This window comes from Rhipicephalus microplus, chromosome 2 (genome assembly GCF_043290135.1).
Source record: "Rhipicephalus microplus isolate Deutch F79 chromosome 2, USDA_Rmic, whole genome shotgun sequence".
Classification (NCBI taxonomy): Eukaryota; Metazoa; Arthropoda; class Arachnida; order Ixodida; family Ixodidae; genus Rhipicephalus; species Rhipicephalus microplus.
In genome coordinates this window covers 92,201,145-92,214,022 of record NC_134701.1, presented here as the reverse complement: position 1 = coordinate 92,214,022, position 12,878 = coordinate 92,201,145, and the positions used below count along the sequence as shown (strand labels likewise).

The window sequence follows — 12,878 nt, the reverse complement described above, 5'->3', positions numbered from 1 at the left end:
GCCTGCCACGCGGGTGACCCGGGTTCGATTCCAGCTGACGCATCGTTATTTTTAGAAACGCTCACGCGTGCTGTTACGCAAAATATCATGCCATGAATGCAGGAGTAAGCAAATGGCGTCGGTGGTTCAGTGGTAGAATACTCGTCTGCAACGCGGGCGACCCGGGTTCGATTCCCGGCCGACGCATCGTTATTTTTGTAAAAGCTCACGCATGCTGTTACACAATATTGCATGCCATGAATGCAGGAGTATGCAAATGGCGTCGGTGGTTCAGTGGTAGAATACTCGCCTGCCACGCGGGTGACCCGGGTTCGATTCCCGGCCGACGCATCATTATTTTTGTAAAAGCTCACACATGCTGTTACACAATCTTGCATGCCATGAATGCAGGAGTAAGCAAATGGCGTCGGTAGTTCAGTGGTAGAATACTCGCCTGCCACGCGGGTGACCCGGGTTCGATTCCCGGCCGACGCATCGTTTATTTTAGAAAAGTACCTGCGTGCTATTCCGCAATATTGCATGCCATGAACGCAGGAGTAAGCAAATGGCGTTGGTGGTTCAGTGATAGAATACTCACCTGCTGCGCGGGTGACCCGGGTTTGATTCCCGGCCGACGCATTGTTATCTTTAGAAAAGCTCACGCGTGCTGTTACGCTATATATGCATGCCATGATTGCAGGAGAAAGCAAATGGCGTCGGTGGTTCAGTGGTAGAATACTCGCCTGCCACGCGGGTGATCCGGGTTCGATTACCGGCTGACGCATCGTTATCATTAGAAAATCTCACGCGTACTGTTACGCTATATATGCATGCCACGAATGCAGGAGTAAGTAAATGGCGTCGGTGGTTCAGTGGTCGAATACTCGCCAGCCTCGCGAGTCACCCGGGTTCGATTCCCGGCCGACGCATCGTTTATTTTAAAAAGTACCTGCGTGCTATTCCACAATATTCAATGCCACGAATGCAGGAGTAAGCAAATGGCGTCGGTGGTTCAGTGGTAGAATACTCGCCTGCCACGCGGGTGACCCGGGTTCTATTCCCGCCCGACGCATTGTTATCTTTAGAAAAGCTCACGCGTGCTGATACGCTATATATGCATGCCATGATTGCAGGAGAAAGCAAATGGCGTCGGTGGTTCAGTGGTAGAATACTCGCCTGCCACGCGGGTGACCCGGGTTCGATTCCCGGCTGACGCATCGTTATTTTTAGAAAAGCTCACGCGTGCTGTTACGCTATATATGCATGCCCCGAATGCTGGAGTAAGCAAATGGCGTCGGTGGTTCAGTGGTAGAATACTCGTCTGCCACGCGGGCGACCCGGGTTCGATTCCCGGCCGACGCATCGTTATTTTTGTAAAAGCTCACGCATGCTGTTACACAATATTGCATGCCATGAATGCAGGAGTAAGCAAATGGCGTCGGTGGTTCAGTGGTAGAATACTCGCCTGCCACGCGGCTGACCCAAGTTCGATTCTCGGCTGACGCATCGTTATTTTTAGAAAAGCTCACGCGTGCTGATTCGCAATATTGCATGCCATGAATGCCAGAGTAAGCAAATGGCGTCGGTGGTTCAGTGGTAAAATACTCGCCTGCCACGCGGGTGACCCGGGTTCGATTCCCGGCTGACGCATCGTTATTTTTAGAAACGCTAACGCGTGCTGGTACGCAAAATATCATGTCCTAAATGCAGGAGTAAGCAATTGGCGTCGGTGGTTCAGTGGTAAAATACTCGCCTGCCACGCGGCTGAGCCGGGTTCGATTCCCTGCCAAAACATTTTGTTTTTTAGAAAAGCTCACGCGTGCTGATTCGCAATATTACATGCCATGAATGCAGGAGTAAGCAAATGGCGTCGGTGGTTCAGTGGTAGAATACTCGCCAGCCACGCGGGTGACACGGGTTCTATTCCCGGCTGACGCATCGTTATTTTTAGAAAAGCTCATGCGTGCTGATTCGCAATATTCAATGCCACGAATGCAGGAGTAAGCAAATGGCGTCGGTGGTTCAGTGGTAGAATACTCGCCTGCCACGCGGGTGATCCGGGTTCTATTCCCCGCTGACGCATCGTTATTTTTAGAAAAGCTCACGCGTGCTGATTCGCAATATTGCATGCCATGAATGCAGGAGTAAGCGAATGGCGTCGGTGGTTCAGTGGTAGAATACTCGCCTGCCACGCGGGTGACCCGGGTTCTATTCCCGGCCGACGCATCGTTTATTTTAAAAAAGTTCCTGCGTGCTATTCCACAATATTGCATGTCAAGAATGCAGGAGTAAGCAAATGGCGTCGGTGGTTCAGTGGTAGAATACTCGCCTGCCACGCGGGTGACCCGGGTTCTATTCCCGGCCGACGCATCGTTTATTTTAAAAAAGTTCCTGCGTGCTATTCCACAATATTGCATGTCAAGAATGCAGGAGTAAGCAAATGGCGTCGGTGGTTCAGTGGTAGAATACTCGCCTGCCACGCGGGTGACCCGGGTTCGATTCCCGCCTGACGCATCGTTATTTTTAGAAAAGCTCACGCGTATTGTAACGCTATATATGCATGCCATGAATGCTGGAGCAAGCAAACGGCGTCGGTGGTTCAGTGGTAGAATACTCGCCTGCCACGCGGGTGACCCGAGTTCGATTCCCGGCCGACGCATCATTTATTTTAGAAAAGTACCTGCGTGCTATTCCACAATATTCAATGCCATGAATGCAGGAGTAAGCAAATGGCGTCGGTGGTTCAGTGGTAGAATACTCGTCTGCCACGAGGGGGACCCGGGTACGATTCCCGGCCGACGCATCGTTATTTTTGTAAAAGCTCACGCATGCTGTTACACAATATTGCATGCCATGAATGCAGGAGTAAGCAAATGGCGTCGGTGGTTCAGTGGTAGAATAGTCGCCTGCCACGCGGGTAACCCGGGTTCGATTCCCGGCCGACGCATCGTTATTTTTGTAAAAGCTCACGCATGCTGTTATACAATATTGCATGCCATGAATGCAGGAGTAAGCAAATGGCGTCGGTGGTTCAGTGGTAGAATACTCGTCTGCCACGCGGGCGACCCGGGTTCGATTCCCGGCCGACGCATCGTTATTTTTGTAAAAGCTCACGCATGCTGTTACACAATATTGCATGCCATGAATGCAGGAGTAAGCAAATGGCGTCGGTGGTTCAGTGGTAGAATACTCGCCTGCCACGCGGGTGATCCGGGTTCGATTCCCGGCCGACGCATCGCTATTTTTGTAAAAGCTCACGCATGCTGTTACACAATATTGCATGCCATGAATGCAGGAGTAAGCAAATGGCGTCGGTGGTTCAGTGGTAGAATACTCGCCTGCCACGCGGGTGACCCGGGTTTGATTCCCGGCCGACGCATCGTTTATTTTAGAAAACTTCCTGCGTGCTATTCCGCAATATTGCATGCCATGAATGCAGGAGTGAGCAAATGGCATTGGTGGTTCAGTGATAGAAAACTCACCTGCTGCGCGGGTGACCCGGGTTTGATTCCCGGCCGACGCATTGTTATCTTTAGAAAAGCTCACGCGTGCTGTTACGCTATATATGCATGCCATGATTGCAGGAGATAGCAAATGGCGTCGGTGGTTCAGTGGTAGAATACTCGCCTGCCACGCGGGTGACCCGGGTTCGATTCCCGGCTGACACATCGTTATTTTTAGAAAAGCTCACGCGTACTGTTACGCTATATATGCATGCCACGAATGCAGGAGTAAGCAAATGGCGTCGGTGGTTCAGTGGTCGAATACTCGCCAGCCTCGCGAGTCACCCGGGTTCGATTCCCGGCCGACGCATCGTTTATTTTAGAAAAGTACCTGCGTGCTATTCCACAATATTCAATGCCACGAATGCAGGAGTAAGCAAATGGCGTCGGTGGTTCAGTGGTAGAATACTCGTCTGCCACGCGGGCGACCCGGGTTCGATTCCTGGCCGACGCATCGTTATTTTTGTAAAAGCTCACGCATGCTGTTACACAATATTGCATGCCATGAATGTAGGAGTAAGCAATTGGCGTCGGTGGTTCAGTGGTAGAATACTCGCCTGCCACGCGGGTGACCCGGGTTCGATTCCCGGCCGACGCATCGTTATTTTTGTAAAAGCTCACGCATGCTGTTACACAATATTGCATGCCATGAATGCAGGAGTAAGCAAATGGCGTCGGTGGTTCAGTGGTAGAATACTTGCCTGCCAAGCGGGTGACCCGGGTTCGATTCCCGGCCGACGCACCGTTTATTTTAGAAAAGTACCTGCGTGCTATTCCGCAATATTGCATGCCATGAATGCAGGAGTAAGCAAATGGTGTTGGTGGTTCAGTGATAGAATACTCACCTGCTGCGCGGGTGACCCGGGTTTGATTCCCGGCCGACGCATTGTTATTTTTAGAAAAGCTCATGCATGCTGTTACACAATATTGCATGCCATGAATGCAGGAGTAAGCAAATGGCGTCGGTGGTTCGGTGGTAGAATACTCGCCTGCCCCGCGGGTGAGTCGGGTTCGATTGCCGGCCGACGAATCGTTCATTTTAGAAAAGTACCTGCGTGCTATTCCGCAATATTGCATGTCATGAATGCTGGAGTAAGCAAATGGCGTTGGTGGTTCAGTGATAGAATACTCACCTGCTGCGCGGGTGACCCAGGTTCGATTCCCGGCCGACGCATCGTTATATTTAGGAAAGCTCACGCGTGCTGTTACGCTATATATGCATGCCATGAATGCAGGAGCAAGCAAATTGCGTCGGTGCTTCAGTGGTAGAATACTCGCCTGCCACGCGGCTGACCCAAGTTCGATTCTCGGCAGACGCATCGTTATTTTTAGAAAAGCTCACGCGTGCTGATTCGCAATATTGCATGCCATGAATGCCAGAGTAAGCAAATGGCGTCGGTGGTTCAGTGGTAAAATACTCGCCTGCCACGCGGGTGACCCGGGTTCGATTCCCGGCTGACGCATCGTTATTTTTAGAAACGCTAACGCGTGCTGGTACGCAAAATATCATGTCCTAAATGCAGGAGTAAGCAATTGGCGTCGGTGGTTCAGTGGTAAAATACTCGCCTGCCACGCGGCTGAGCCGGGTTCGATTCCCTGCCAAAACATTTTGTTTTTTAGAAAAGCTCACGCGTGCTGATTCGCAATATTACATGCCATGAATGCAGGAGTAAGCAAATGGCGTCGGTGGTTCAGTGGTAGAATACTCGCCTGCCACGCGGGTGACACGGGTTCTATTCCCGGCTGACGCATCGTTATTTTTAGAAAAGCTCATGCGTGCTGATTCGCAATATTCAATGCCACGAATGCAGGAGTAAGCAAATGGCGTCGGTGGTTCAGTGGTAGAATACTCGCCTGCCACGCGGGTGATCCGGGTTCGATTCCCTGCCGAAGCATTGTTACTTTTTGAAAAGCTCACACGTGCTGATTCGCAATATTGCATGCCATGAATGCAGGAGTAAGCAAATGGCGTCGGTGGTTCAGTGGTAGAATACTCGCCTGCCACGCGGGTGACCCGGGTTCTATTCCCTGCTGACGCATCGTTATTTTTAGAAAAGCTCACGCGTGCTGATTCGCAATATTGCATGCCATGAATGCAGGAGTAAGCAAATGGCGTCGGTGGTTCAGTGGTAGAATACTCGCCTCACACGCGGGTGACCCGGGTTCTATTTCCTGCCAAAGCATCGCTACTTTTAGAAAAGCTCACACGTGCTGTTACGCAATATTGCATGTCATGAATGCCACTGTAAACAAATGGCGTCGGTGGTTCAGTAGTAGAATGCTCGCCTGCCACACTGGTGACCCTGGTTCGATTCCCGGCCGATGCATCGTTTATTTTAAAAAAGTTCCTGCGTGCTATTCCACAACATTGCATGTCAAGAATGCAGGAGTAAGCAAATGGCGTTGGTGGTTCAGTGGTAGAATACTCGTGTGCCACGCGGGTGACCCGGGTTCTATTCCCGGCTGACGCTTCGTTATTTTTAGAAAAGCTCAGGCGTGCTGATTCGCAATATTGCATGCCATGAATGCCGGAGCAAGCAAATTGCGTCGGTGCTTCAGTGGTAGAATACTCGCCTGCCACGCGGGTGACCCAAGTTCGATTATCGGCCGACGCATCGTTATCTTTAGAGAAGCTCACGCGTGCTGTTACGCAATATTCAATGCCACGAATGCAGGAGTAAGCAAAAGGCGTCGGTGGTTCAGTGGTAGAATACTCGCCTGCCACGCGGGTGACCCGGGTTCGATTCCCTGCCGAAGCATTGTTACTTTTTGAAAAGCTCACACGTGCTGTTACGCTATATTGCATGTTATGAATGCCGGAGAAAACAAATGGCGTCGGTCGTTCAGTGGTAGAATGCTCGCCTGCCACACGGGTGACCCGGGTTCAATTCACGGCCGACGCATCGTTATTTTTAGAAAAGCTCACGCGTGCTGTTACGCTATATATGCATGCCATGATTGCAGGAGAAAGCAAATAGCGTCGGTGGTTCAATGGTAGAATACTCGCCTGCCACGCGGGTGACCCGGGTTCGATTCCCGCCTGACGCATCGTTATTTTTGTAAAAGCTCACGCATGCTGTTACACAATATTGCATGCCATGAATGCAGGAGTAAGCAAATGGCAATGGTGGTTCAGTGGTAGAATACTCGCCTGCCACGCGGGTGACCCGGGTTCGATTCCAGCTGACGCATCGTTATTTTTAGAAACGCTCACGCGTGCTGTTACGCAAAATATCATGCCATGAATGCAGGAGTAAGCAAATGGCGTCGGTGGTTCAGTGGTAGAATACTCGTCTGCAACGCGGGCGACCCGGGTTCGATTCCCGGCCGACGCATCGTTATTTTTGTAAAAGCTCACGCATGCTGTTACACAATATTGCATGCCATGAATGCAGGAGTATGCAAATGGCGTCGGTGGTTCAGTGGTAGAATACTCGCCTGCCACGCGGGTGACCCGGGTTCGATTCCCGGCCGACGCATCATTATTTTTGTAAAAGCTCACACATGCTGTTACACAATCTTGCATGCCATGAATGCAGGAGTAAGCAAATGGCGTCGGTAGTTCAGTGGTAGAATACTCGCCTGCCACGCGGGTGACCCGGGTTCGATTCCCGGCCGACGCATCGTTTATTTTAGAAAAGTACCTGCGTGCTATTCCGCAATATTGCATGCCATGAACGCAGGAGTAAGCAAATGGCGTTGGTGGTTCAGTGATAGAATACTCACCTGCTGCGCGGGTGACCCGGGTTTGATTCCCGGCCGACGCATTGTTATCTTTAGAAAAGCTCACGCGTGCTGTTACGCTATATATGCATGCCATGATTGCAGGAGAAAGCAAATGGCGTCGGTGGTTCAGTGGTAGAATACTCGCCTGCCACGCGGGTGATCCGGGTTCGATTACCGGCTGACGCATCGTTATCATTAGAAAATCTCACGCGTACTGTTACGCTATATATGCATGCCACGAATGCAGGAGTAAGTAAATGGCGTCGGTGGTTCAGTGGTCGAATACTCGCCAGCCTCGCGAGTCACCCGGGTTCGATTCCCGGCCGACGCATCGTTTATTTTAAAAAGTACCTGCGTGCTATTCCACAATATTCAATGCCACGAATGCAGGAGTAAGCAAATGGCGTCGGTGGTTCAGTGGTAGAATACTCGCCTGCCACGCGGGTGACCCGGGTTCTATTCCCGCCCGACGCATTGTTATCTTTAGAAAAGCTCACGCGTGCTGATACGCTATATATGCATGCCATGATTGCAGGAGAAAGCAAATGGCGTCGGTGGTTCAGTGGTAGAATACTCGCCTGCCACGCGGGTGACCCGGGTTCGATTCCCGGCTGACGCATCGTTATTTTTAGAAAAGCTCACGCGTGCTGTTACGCTATATATGCATGCCCCGAATGCTGGAGTAAGCAAATGGCGTCGGTGGTTCAGTGGTAGAATACTCGTCTGCCACGCGGGCGACCCGGGTTCGATTCCCGGCCGACGCATCGTTATTTTTGTAAAAGCTCACGCATGCTGTTACACAATATTGCATGCCATGAATGCAGGAGTAAGCAAATGGCGTCGGTGGTTCAGTGGTAGAATACTCGCCTGCCACGCGGCTGACCCAAGTTCGATTCTCGGCTGACGCATCGTTATTTTTAGAAAAGCTCACGCGTGCTGATTCGCAATATTGCATGCCATGAATGCCAGAGTAAGCAAATGGCGTCGGTGGTTCAGTGGTAAAATACTCGCCTGCCACGCGGGTGACCCGGGTTCGATTCCCGGCTGACGCATCGTTATTTTTAGAAACGCTAACGCGTGCTGGTACGCAAAATATCATGTCCTAAATGCAGGAGTAAGCAATTGGCGTCGGTGGTTCAGTGGTAAAATACTCGCCTGCCACGCGGCTGAGCCGGGTTCGATTCCCTGCCAAAACATTTTGTTTTTTAGAAAAGCTCACGCGTGCTGATTCGCAATATTACATGCCATGAATGCAGGAGTAAGCAAATGGCGTCGGTGGTTCAGTGGTAGAATACTCGCCAGCCACGCGGGTGACACGGGTTCTATTCCCGGCTGACGCATCGTTATTTTTAGAAAAGCTCATGCGTGCTGATTCGCAATATTCAATGCCACGAATGCAGGAGTAAGCAAATGGCGTCGGTGGTTCAGTGGTAGAATACTCGCCTGCCACGCGGGTGATCCGGGTTCGATTCCCTGCCGAAGCATTGTTACTTTTTGAAAAGCTCACACGTGCTGATTCGCAATATTGCATGCCATGAATGCAGGAGTAAGCAAATGGCGTCGGTGGTTCAGTGGTAGAATACTCGCCTGCCACGCGGGTGACCCGGGTTCTATTCCCTGCTGACGCATCGTTATTTTTAGAAAAGCTCACGCGTGCTGATTCGCAATATTGCATGCCATGAATGCAGGAGTAAGCAAATGGCGTCGGTGGTTCAGTGGTAGAATACTCGCCTCACACGCGGGTGACCCGGGTTCTATTTCCTGCCAAAGCATCGCTACTTTTAGAAAAGCTCACACGTGCTGTTACGCAATATTGCATGTCATGAATGCCACTGTAAACAAATGGCGTCGGTGGTTCAGTAGTAGAATGCTCGCCTGCCACACTGGTGACCCTGGTTCGATTCCCGGCCGATGCATCGTTTATTTTAAAAAAGTTCCTGCGTGCTATTCCACAACATTGCATGTCAAGAATGCAGGAGTAAGCAAATGGCGTTGGTGGTTCAGTGGTAGAATACTCGTGTGCCACGCGGGTGACCCGGGTTCTATTCCCGGCTGACGCTTCGTTATTTTTAGAAAAGCTCAGGCGTGCTGATTCGCAATATTGCATGCCATGAATGCCGGAGCAAGCAAATTGCGTCGGTGCTTCAGTGGTAGAATACTCGCCTGCCACGCGGGTGACCCAAGTTCGATTATCGGCCGACGCATCGTTATCTTTAGAGAAGCTCACGCGTGCTGTTACGCAATATTCAATGCCACGAATGCAGGAGTAAGCAAAAGGCGTCGGTGGTTCAGTGGTAGAATACTCGCCTGCCACGCGGGTGACCCGGGTTCGATTCCCTGCCGAAGCATTGTTACTTTTTGAAAAGCTCACACGTGCTGTTACGCTATATTGCATGTTATGAATGCCGGAGAAAACAAATGGCGTCGGTCGTTCAGTGGTAGAATGCTCGCCTGCCACACGGGTGACCCGGGTTCAATTCACGGCCGACGCATCGTTATTTTTAGAAAAGCTCACGCGTGCTGTTACGCTATATATGCATGCCATGATTGCAGGAGAAAGCAAATGGCGTCGGTGGTTCAGTGGTAGAATACTCGCCTGCCACGCGGGTGACCCGGGTTCGATTCCCGCCTGACGCATCGTTATTTTTGTAAAAGCTCACGCATGCTGTTACACAATATTGCATGCCATGAATGCAGGAGTAAGCAAATGGCAATGGTGGTTCAGTGGTAGAATACTCGCCTGCCACGCGGGTGACCCGGGTTCGATTCCAGCTGACGCATCGTTATTTTTAGAAACGCTCACGCGTGCTGTTACGCAAAATATCATGCCATGAATGCAGAAGTAAGCAAATGGCGTCGGTGGTTCAGTGGTAGAATACTCGTCTGCAACGCGGGCGACCCGGGTTCGATTCCCGGCCGACGCATCGTTATTTTTGTAAAAGCTCACGCATGCTGTTACACAATATTGCATGCCATGAATGCAGGAGTAAGCAAATGGCGTCGGTGGTTCAGTGGTAGAATACTCGCCTGCCACGCGGGTGACCCGGGTTCGATTCCCGGCCGACGCATCATTATTTTTGTAAAAGCTCACACATGCTGTTACACAATCTTGCATGCCATGAATGCAGGAGTAAGCAAATGGCGTCGGTAGTTCAGTGGTAGAATACTCGCCTGCCACGCGGGTGACCCGGGTTCGATTCCCGGCCGACGCATCGTTTATTTTTGAAAAGTACCTGCGTGCTATTCCGCAATATTGCATGCCATGAACGCAGGAGTAAGCAAATGGCGTTGGTGGTTCAGTGATAGAATACTCACCTGCTGCGCGGGTGACCCGGGTTTGATTCCCGGCCGACGCATTGTTATCTTTAGAAAAGCTCACGCGTGCTGTTACGCTATATATGCATGCCATGATTGCAGGAGAAAGCAAAAGGCGTCGGTGGTTCAGTGGTAGAATACTCGCCTGCCACGCGGGTGATCCGGGTTCGATTACCGGCTGACGCATCGTTATCATTAGAAAATCTCACGCGTACTGTTACGCTATATATGCATGCCACGAATGCAGGAGTAAGTAAATGGCGTCGGTGGTTCAGTGGTCGAATACTCGCCAGCCTCGCGAGTCACCCGGGTTCGATTCCCGGCCGACGCATCGTTTATTTTAAAAAGTACCTGCGTGCTATTCCACAATATTCAATGCCACGAATGCAGGAGTAAGCAAATGGCGTCGGTGGTTCAGTGGTAGAATACTCGCCTGCCACGCGGGTGACCCGGGTTCTATTCCCGCCCGACGCATTGTTATCTTTAGAAAAGCTCACGCGTGCTGATACGCTATATATGCATGCCATGATTGCAGGAGAAAGCAAATGGCGTCGGTGGTTCAGTGGTAGAATACTCGCCTGCCACGCGGGTGACCCGGGTTCGATTCCCGGCTGACGCATCGTTATTTTTAGAAAAGCTCACGCGTGCTGTTACGCTATATATGCATGCTCCGAATGCTGGAGTAAGCAAATGGCGTCGGTGGTTCAGTGGTAGAATACTCGTCTGCCACGCGGGCGACCCGGGTTCGATTCCCGGCCGACGCATCGTTATTTTTGTAAAAGCTCACGCATGCTGTTACACAATATTGCATGCCATGAATGCAGGAGTAAGCAAATGGCGTCGGTGGTTCAGTGGTAGAATACTCGCCTGCCACGCGGGTGACCCGGGTTCGATTCCCGGCCGACGCATCGTTATTTTTGTAAAAGCTCACGCATGCTGTTACACAATATTGCATGCCATGAATGCAGGAGTAAGCAAATGACGTCGGTGCTTCAGTGGTAGAATACTCGCCTGCCACGCGGGTGACCCAAGTTCGATTCCCGCCTGACGCATCGTTATTTTTAGAAAAGCTCACGCGTGCTGTTACGCTATATATGCATGCCATGAATGCTGGAGCAAGCAAACGGCGTCGGTGTTTCAGTGGTAGAATACTCGCCTGCCACGCGGGTGACCCGGGTTCGATTCCCGGCCGACGCATCATTTATTTTAGAAAAGTACCTGCGTGCTATTCCACAATATTCAATGCCACGAATGCAGGAGTAAGCAAATGGCGTCGGTGGTTCAGTGGTAGAATACTCGTCTGCCACGCGGGCGACCCGGGTTCGATTCCCGGCCGACGCATCGTTATTTTTGTAAAAGCTCACGCATGCTGTTACACAATATTGCATGCCATGAATGCAGGAGTAAGCAAATGGCAATGGTGGTTCAGTGGTAGAATACTCGCCTGCCACGCGGGTGACCCGGGTTCGATTCCCGGCCGACGCATCGTTATTTTTGTAAAAGCTCACGCATGCTGTTACACAATATTGCATGCCATGAATGCAGGAGTAAGCAAATGGCGTCGGTGGTTCAGTGGTAGAATACTCGTCTGCTACGCGGGCGACCCGGGTTCGATTCGCGGCCGACGCATCGTTATTTTTGTAAAAGCTCACGCATGCTGTTACACAATATTGCATGCCATGAATGCAGGAGTAAGCAAATGGCGTCGGTGGTTCAGTGGTAGAATACTCGCCTGCCACGCGGATGATCCGGTTTCGATTCCCGGCCGACGCATCGTTTATTTTAGAAAAGTACCTGCGTGCTATTCCGCAATATTGCATGCCATGAATGCAGGAGTAAGCAAATGGCGTTGGTGGTTCAGTGATAGAATACTCACCTGCTGCGCGGGTGACCCGGGTTTGATTCCCGGCCGACGCATTATTATTTTTAGAAAAGCTCATGCATGCTGTTACACAATATTGCATGCCATGAATGCAGGAGTAAGCAAATGGCGTCGGTGGTTCGGTGGTAGAATACTCGCCTGCCCCGCGGGTGACCCGGGTTCGATTGCCGGCCGACGAATCGTTCATTTTAGAAAAGTACCTGCGTGCTATTCCGCAATATTGCATGTCATGAATGCTGGAGTAAGCGAATTGCGTTGGTTGTTCAGTAATAGAATACTCACCTGCTGCGCGGGTGACCCAGGTTCGATTCCCGGCCGACGCATCGTTATATTTAGAAAAGCTCACGCGTGCTGTTACGCTATATATGCATGCCATGAATGCAGGAGCAAGCAAATTGCGTCGGTGCTTCAGTGGTAGAATACTCGCCTGCCACGCGGGTGACCCAAGTTCGATTCTCGGCCGACGCATCGTT

At 51.1% G+C, this 12,878-nt stretch overlaps 61 non-coding genes across 61 annotated transcripts; all 61 read left to right on the top strand.

Moving 5' to 3' along the window:
* Positions 1 to 115: 115 nt before the first annotated feature.
* TRNAC-GCA (transfer RNA cysteine (anticodon GCA)) lies at positions 116 to 186 on the top strand. The gene has a single exon. It is a non-coding gene; the product is annotated as a tRNA-Cys (tRNA).
* Positions 187 to 259: 73 nt separating this feature from the next.
* TRNAG-GCC (transfer RNA glycine (anticodon GCC)) lies at positions 260 to 330 on the top strand. Its single transcript has one exon. It is a non-coding gene; the product is annotated as a tRNA-Gly (tRNA).
* A 73-nt stretch (positions 331 to 403) lies between these two features.
* Positions 404 to 474, top strand: TRNAG-GCC (transfer RNA glycine (anticodon GCC)). Its single transcript has one exon. It is a non-coding gene; the product is annotated as a tRNA-Gly (tRNA).
* Positions 475 to 547: 73 nt separating this feature from the next.
* TRNAS-GCU (transfer RNA serine (anticodon GCU)) lies at positions 548 to 618 on the top strand. Its single transcript has one exon. It is a non-coding gene; the product is annotated as a tRNA-Ser (tRNA).
* Positions 619 to 692: 74 nt separating this feature from the next.
* On the top strand, positions 693 to 763 carry TRNAG-GCC (transfer RNA glycine (anticodon GCC)). Its single transcript has one exon. It is a non-coding gene; the product is annotated as a tRNA-Gly (tRNA).
* A 217-nt stretch (positions 764 to 980) lies between these two features.
* TRNAG-GCC (transfer RNA glycine (anticodon GCC)) lies at positions 981 to 1,051 on the top strand. The gene has a single exon. It is a non-coding gene; the product is annotated as a tRNA-Gly (tRNA).
* Positions 1,052 to 1,125: 74 nt separating this feature from the next.
* Positions 1,126 to 1,196, top strand: TRNAG-GCC (transfer RNA glycine (anticodon GCC)). Its single transcript has one exon. It is a non-coding gene; the product is annotated as a tRNA-Gly (tRNA).
* Positions 1,197 to 1,270: 74 nt separating this feature from the next.
* TRNAG-GCC (transfer RNA glycine (anticodon GCC)) lies at positions 1,271 to 1,341 on the top strand. Its single transcript has one exon. It is a non-coding gene; the product is annotated as a tRNA-Gly (tRNA).
* A 73-nt stretch (positions 1,342 to 1,414) lies between these two features.
* TRNAG-GCC (transfer RNA glycine (anticodon GCC)) lies at positions 1,415 to 1,485 on the top strand. Its single transcript has one exon. It is a non-coding gene; the product is annotated as a tRNA-Gly (tRNA).
* Positions 1,486 to 1,558: 73 nt separating this feature from the next.
* TRNAG-GCC (transfer RNA glycine (anticodon GCC)) lies at positions 1,559 to 1,629 on the top strand. The gene has a single exon. It is a non-coding gene; the product is annotated as a tRNA-Gly (tRNA).
* A 361-nt stretch (positions 1,630 to 1,990) lies between these two features.
* On the top strand, positions 1,991 to 2,061 carry TRNAG-GCC (transfer RNA glycine (anticodon GCC)). Its single transcript has one exon. It is a non-coding gene; the product is annotated as a tRNA-Gly (tRNA).
* Positions 2,062 to 2,134: 73 nt separating this feature from the next.
* On the top strand, positions 2,135 to 2,205 carry TRNAG-GCC (transfer RNA glycine (anticodon GCC)). The gene has a single exon. It is a non-coding gene; the product is annotated as a tRNA-Gly (tRNA).
* Positions 2,206 to 2,278: 73 nt separating this feature from the next.
* On the top strand, positions 2,279 to 2,349 carry TRNAG-GCC (transfer RNA glycine (anticodon GCC)). Its single transcript has one exon. It is a non-coding gene; the product is annotated as a tRNA-Gly (tRNA).
* A 73-nt stretch (positions 2,350 to 2,422) lies between these two features.
* TRNAG-GCC (transfer RNA glycine (anticodon GCC)) lies at positions 2,423 to 2,493 on the top strand. The gene has a single exon. It is a non-coding gene; the product is annotated as a tRNA-Gly (tRNA).
* A 74-nt stretch (positions 2,494 to 2,567) lies between these two features.
* Positions 2,568 to 2,638, top strand: TRNAG-GCC (transfer RNA glycine (anticodon GCC)). The gene has a single exon. It is a non-coding gene; the product is annotated as a tRNA-Gly (tRNA).
* Positions 2,639 to 2,855: 217 nt separating this feature from the next.
* On the top strand, positions 2,856 to 2,926 carry TRNAG-GCC (transfer RNA glycine (anticodon GCC)). The gene has a single exon. It is a non-coding gene; the product is annotated as a tRNA-Gly (tRNA).
* A 73-nt stretch (positions 2,927 to 2,999) lies between these two features.
* TRNAG-GCC (transfer RNA glycine (anticodon GCC)) lies at positions 3,000 to 3,070 on the top strand. Its single transcript has one exon. It is a non-coding gene; the product is annotated as a tRNA-Gly (tRNA).
* Positions 3,071 to 3,143: 73 nt separating this feature from the next.
* Positions 3,144 to 3,214, top strand: TRNAG-GCC (transfer RNA glycine (anticodon GCC)). The gene has a single exon. It is a non-coding gene; the product is annotated as a tRNA-Gly (tRNA).
* Positions 3,215 to 3,287: 73 nt separating this feature from the next.
* TRNAG-GCC (transfer RNA glycine (anticodon GCC)) lies at positions 3,288 to 3,358 on the top strand. The gene has a single exon. It is a non-coding gene; the product is annotated as a tRNA-Gly (tRNA).
* A 218-nt stretch (positions 3,359 to 3,576) lies between these two features.
* TRNAG-GCC (transfer RNA glycine (anticodon GCC)) lies at positions 3,577 to 3,647 on the top strand. Its single transcript has one exon. It is a non-coding gene; the product is annotated as a tRNA-Gly (tRNA).
* Positions 3,648 to 3,865: 218 nt separating this feature from the next.
* On the top strand, positions 3,866 to 3,936 carry TRNAG-GCC (transfer RNA glycine (anticodon GCC)). The gene has a single exon. It is a non-coding gene; the product is annotated as a tRNA-Gly (tRNA).
* A 73-nt stretch (positions 3,937 to 4,009) lies between these two features.
* Positions 4,010 to 4,080, top strand: TRNAG-GCC (transfer RNA glycine (anticodon GCC)). Its single transcript has one exon. It is a non-coding gene; the product is annotated as a tRNA-Gly (tRNA).
* Positions 4,081 to 4,153: 73 nt separating this feature from the next.
* Positions 4,154 to 4,224, top strand: TRNAG-GCC (transfer RNA glycine (anticodon GCC)). Its single transcript has one exon. It is a non-coding gene; the product is annotated as a tRNA-Gly (tRNA).
* Positions 4,225 to 4,874: 650 nt separating this feature from the next.
* Positions 4,875 to 4,945, top strand: TRNAG-GCC (transfer RNA glycine (anticodon GCC)). Its single transcript has one exon. It is a non-coding gene; the product is annotated as a tRNA-Gly (tRNA).
* A 217-nt stretch (positions 4,946 to 5,162) lies between these two features.
* On the top strand, positions 5,163 to 5,233 carry TRNAG-GCC (transfer RNA glycine (anticodon GCC)). Its single transcript has one exon. It is a non-coding gene; the product is annotated as a tRNA-Gly (tRNA).
* Positions 5,234 to 5,306: 73 nt separating this feature from the next.
* On the top strand, positions 5,307 to 5,377 carry TRNAG-GCC (transfer RNA glycine (anticodon GCC)). Its single transcript has one exon. It is a non-coding gene; the product is annotated as a tRNA-Gly (tRNA).
* Positions 5,378 to 5,450: 73 nt separating this feature from the next.
* Positions 5,451 to 5,521, top strand: TRNAG-GCC (transfer RNA glycine (anticodon GCC)). Its single transcript has one exon. It is a non-coding gene; the product is annotated as a tRNA-Gly (tRNA).
* Positions 5,522 to 6,170: 649 nt separating this feature from the next.
* TRNAG-GCC (transfer RNA glycine (anticodon GCC)) lies at positions 6,171 to 6,241 on the top strand. Its single transcript has one exon. It is a non-coding gene; the product is annotated as a tRNA-Gly (tRNA).
* Positions 6,242 to 6,314: 73 nt separating this feature from the next.
* TRNAG-GCC (transfer RNA glycine (anticodon GCC)) lies at positions 6,315 to 6,385 on the top strand. Its single transcript has one exon. It is a non-coding gene; the product is annotated as a tRNA-Gly (tRNA).
* Positions 6,386 to 6,459: 74 nt separating this feature from the next.
* Positions 6,460 to 6,530, top strand: TRNAG-GCC (transfer RNA glycine (anticodon GCC)). Its single transcript has one exon. It is a non-coding gene; the product is annotated as a tRNA-Gly (tRNA).
* Positions 6,531 to 6,746: 216 nt separating this feature from the next.
* On the top strand, positions 6,747 to 6,817 carry TRNAC-GCA (transfer RNA cysteine (anticodon GCA)). The gene has a single exon. It is a non-coding gene; the product is annotated as a tRNA-Cys (tRNA).
* Positions 6,818 to 6,890: 73 nt separating this feature from the next.
* On the top strand, positions 6,891 to 6,961 carry TRNAG-GCC (transfer RNA glycine (anticodon GCC)). Its single transcript has one exon. It is a non-coding gene; the product is annotated as a tRNA-Gly (tRNA).
* Positions 6,962 to 7,034: 73 nt separating this feature from the next.
* TRNAG-GCC (transfer RNA glycine (anticodon GCC)) lies at positions 7,035 to 7,105 on the top strand. Its single transcript has one exon. It is a non-coding gene; the product is annotated as a tRNA-Gly (tRNA).
* A 73-nt stretch (positions 7,106 to 7,178) lies between these two features.
* TRNAS-GCU (transfer RNA serine (anticodon GCU)) lies at positions 7,179 to 7,249 on the top strand. Its single transcript has one exon. It is a non-coding gene; the product is annotated as a tRNA-Ser (tRNA).
* A 74-nt stretch (positions 7,250 to 7,323) lies between these two features.
* TRNAG-GCC (transfer RNA glycine (anticodon GCC)) lies at positions 7,324 to 7,394 on the top strand. Its single transcript has one exon. It is a non-coding gene; the product is annotated as a tRNA-Gly (tRNA).
* Positions 7,395 to 7,611: 217 nt separating this feature from the next.
* Positions 7,612 to 7,682, top strand: TRNAG-GCC (transfer RNA glycine (anticodon GCC)). Its single transcript has one exon. It is a non-coding gene; the product is annotated as a tRNA-Gly (tRNA).
* Positions 7,683 to 7,756: 74 nt separating this feature from the next.
* TRNAG-GCC (transfer RNA glycine (anticodon GCC)) lies at positions 7,757 to 7,827 on the top strand. The gene has a single exon. It is a non-coding gene; the product is annotated as a tRNA-Gly (tRNA).
* Positions 7,828 to 7,901: 74 nt separating this feature from the next.
* Positions 7,902 to 7,972, top strand: TRNAG-GCC (transfer RNA glycine (anticodon GCC)). Its single transcript has one exon. It is a non-coding gene; the product is annotated as a tRNA-Gly (tRNA).
* Positions 7,973 to 8,045: 73 nt separating this feature from the next.
* TRNAG-GCC (transfer RNA glycine (anticodon GCC)) lies at positions 8,046 to 8,116 on the top strand. Its single transcript has one exon. It is a non-coding gene; the product is annotated as a tRNA-Gly (tRNA).
* A 73-nt stretch (positions 8,117 to 8,189) lies between these two features.
* TRNAG-GCC (transfer RNA glycine (anticodon GCC)) lies at positions 8,190 to 8,260 on the top strand. The gene has a single exon. It is a non-coding gene; the product is annotated as a tRNA-Gly (tRNA).
* Positions 8,261 to 8,621: 361 nt separating this feature from the next.
* Positions 8,622 to 8,692, top strand: TRNAG-GCC (transfer RNA glycine (anticodon GCC)). Its single transcript has one exon. It is a non-coding gene; the product is annotated as a tRNA-Gly (tRNA).
* Positions 8,693 to 8,765: 73 nt separating this feature from the next.
* TRNAG-GCC (transfer RNA glycine (anticodon GCC)) lies at positions 8,766 to 8,836 on the top strand. Its single transcript has one exon. It is a non-coding gene; the product is annotated as a tRNA-Gly (tRNA).
* A 649-nt stretch (positions 8,837 to 9,485) lies between these two features.
* On the top strand, positions 9,486 to 9,556 carry TRNAG-GCC (transfer RNA glycine (anticodon GCC)). The gene has a single exon. It is a non-coding gene; the product is annotated as a tRNA-Gly (tRNA).
* A 73-nt stretch (positions 9,557 to 9,629) lies between these two features.
* Positions 9,630 to 9,700, top strand: TRNAG-GCC (transfer RNA glycine (anticodon GCC)). Its single transcript has one exon. It is a non-coding gene; the product is annotated as a tRNA-Gly (tRNA).
* A 74-nt stretch (positions 9,701 to 9,774) lies between these two features.
* Positions 9,775 to 9,845, top strand: TRNAG-GCC (transfer RNA glycine (anticodon GCC)). The gene has a single exon. It is a non-coding gene; the product is annotated as a tRNA-Gly (tRNA).
* A 216-nt stretch (positions 9,846 to 10,061) lies between these two features.
* TRNAC-GCA (transfer RNA cysteine (anticodon GCA)) lies at positions 10,062 to 10,132 on the top strand. The gene has a single exon. It is a non-coding gene; the product is annotated as a tRNA-Cys (tRNA).
* A 73-nt stretch (positions 10,133 to 10,205) lies between these two features.
* On the top strand, positions 10,206 to 10,276 carry TRNAG-GCC (transfer RNA glycine (anticodon GCC)). Its single transcript has one exon. It is a non-coding gene; the product is annotated as a tRNA-Gly (tRNA).
* A 73-nt stretch (positions 10,277 to 10,349) lies between these two features.
* Positions 10,350 to 10,420, top strand: TRNAG-GCC (transfer RNA glycine (anticodon GCC)). The gene has a single exon. It is a non-coding gene; the product is annotated as a tRNA-Gly (tRNA).
* Positions 10,421 to 10,493: 73 nt separating this feature from the next.
* TRNAS-GCU (transfer RNA serine (anticodon GCU)) lies at positions 10,494 to 10,564 on the top strand. Its single transcript has one exon. It is a non-coding gene; the product is annotated as a tRNA-Ser (tRNA).
* A 74-nt stretch (positions 10,565 to 10,638) lies between these two features.
* On the top strand, positions 10,639 to 10,709 carry TRNAG-GCC (transfer RNA glycine (anticodon GCC)). The gene has a single exon. It is a non-coding gene; the product is annotated as a tRNA-Gly (tRNA).
* Positions 10,710 to 10,926: 217 nt separating this feature from the next.
* Positions 10,927 to 10,997, top strand: TRNAG-GCC (transfer RNA glycine (anticodon GCC)). Its single transcript has one exon. It is a non-coding gene; the product is annotated as a tRNA-Gly (tRNA).
* Positions 10,998 to 11,071: 74 nt separating this feature from the next.
* Positions 11,072 to 11,142, top strand: TRNAG-GCC (transfer RNA glycine (anticodon GCC)). The gene has a single exon. It is a non-coding gene; the product is annotated as a tRNA-Gly (tRNA).
* Positions 11,143 to 11,216: 74 nt separating this feature from the next.
* Positions 11,217 to 11,287, top strand: TRNAG-GCC (transfer RNA glycine (anticodon GCC)). The gene has a single exon. It is a non-coding gene; the product is annotated as a tRNA-Gly (tRNA).
* Positions 11,288 to 11,360: 73 nt separating this feature from the next.
* On the top strand, positions 11,361 to 11,431 carry TRNAG-GCC (transfer RNA glycine (anticodon GCC)). The gene has a single exon. It is a non-coding gene; the product is annotated as a tRNA-Gly (tRNA).
* A 218-nt stretch (positions 11,432 to 11,649) lies between these two features.
* TRNAG-GCC (transfer RNA glycine (anticodon GCC)) lies at positions 11,650 to 11,720 on the top strand. Its single transcript has one exon. It is a non-coding gene; the product is annotated as a tRNA-Gly (tRNA).
* Positions 11,721 to 11,793: 73 nt separating this feature from the next.
* Positions 11,794 to 11,864, top strand: TRNAG-GCC (transfer RNA glycine (anticodon GCC)). Its single transcript has one exon. It is a non-coding gene; the product is annotated as a tRNA-Gly (tRNA).
* A 73-nt stretch (positions 11,865 to 11,937) lies between these two features.
* Positions 11,938 to 12,008, top strand: TRNAG-GCC (transfer RNA glycine (anticodon GCC)). Its single transcript has one exon. It is a non-coding gene; the product is annotated as a tRNA-Gly (tRNA).
* A 73-nt stretch (positions 12,009 to 12,081) lies between these two features.
* On the top strand, positions 12,082 to 12,152 carry TRNAS-GCU (transfer RNA serine (anticodon GCU)). Its single transcript has one exon. It is a non-coding gene; the product is annotated as a tRNA-Ser (tRNA).
* A 73-nt stretch (positions 12,153 to 12,225) lies between these two features.
* TRNAG-GCC (transfer RNA glycine (anticodon GCC)) lies at positions 12,226 to 12,296 on the top strand. The gene has a single exon. It is a non-coding gene; the product is annotated as a tRNA-Gly (tRNA).
* Positions 12,297 to 12,369: 73 nt separating this feature from the next.
* Positions 12,370 to 12,440, top strand: TRNAS-GCU (transfer RNA serine (anticodon GCU)). Its single transcript has one exon. It is a non-coding gene; the product is annotated as a tRNA-Ser (tRNA).
* Positions 12,441 to 12,802: 362 nt separating this feature from the next.
* Positions 12,803 to 12,873, top strand: TRNAG-GCC (transfer RNA glycine (anticodon GCC)). The gene has a single exon. It is a non-coding gene; the product is annotated as a tRNA-Gly (tRNA).
* The last annotated feature ends 5 nt before the right edge of the window (positions 12,874 to 12,878 follow it).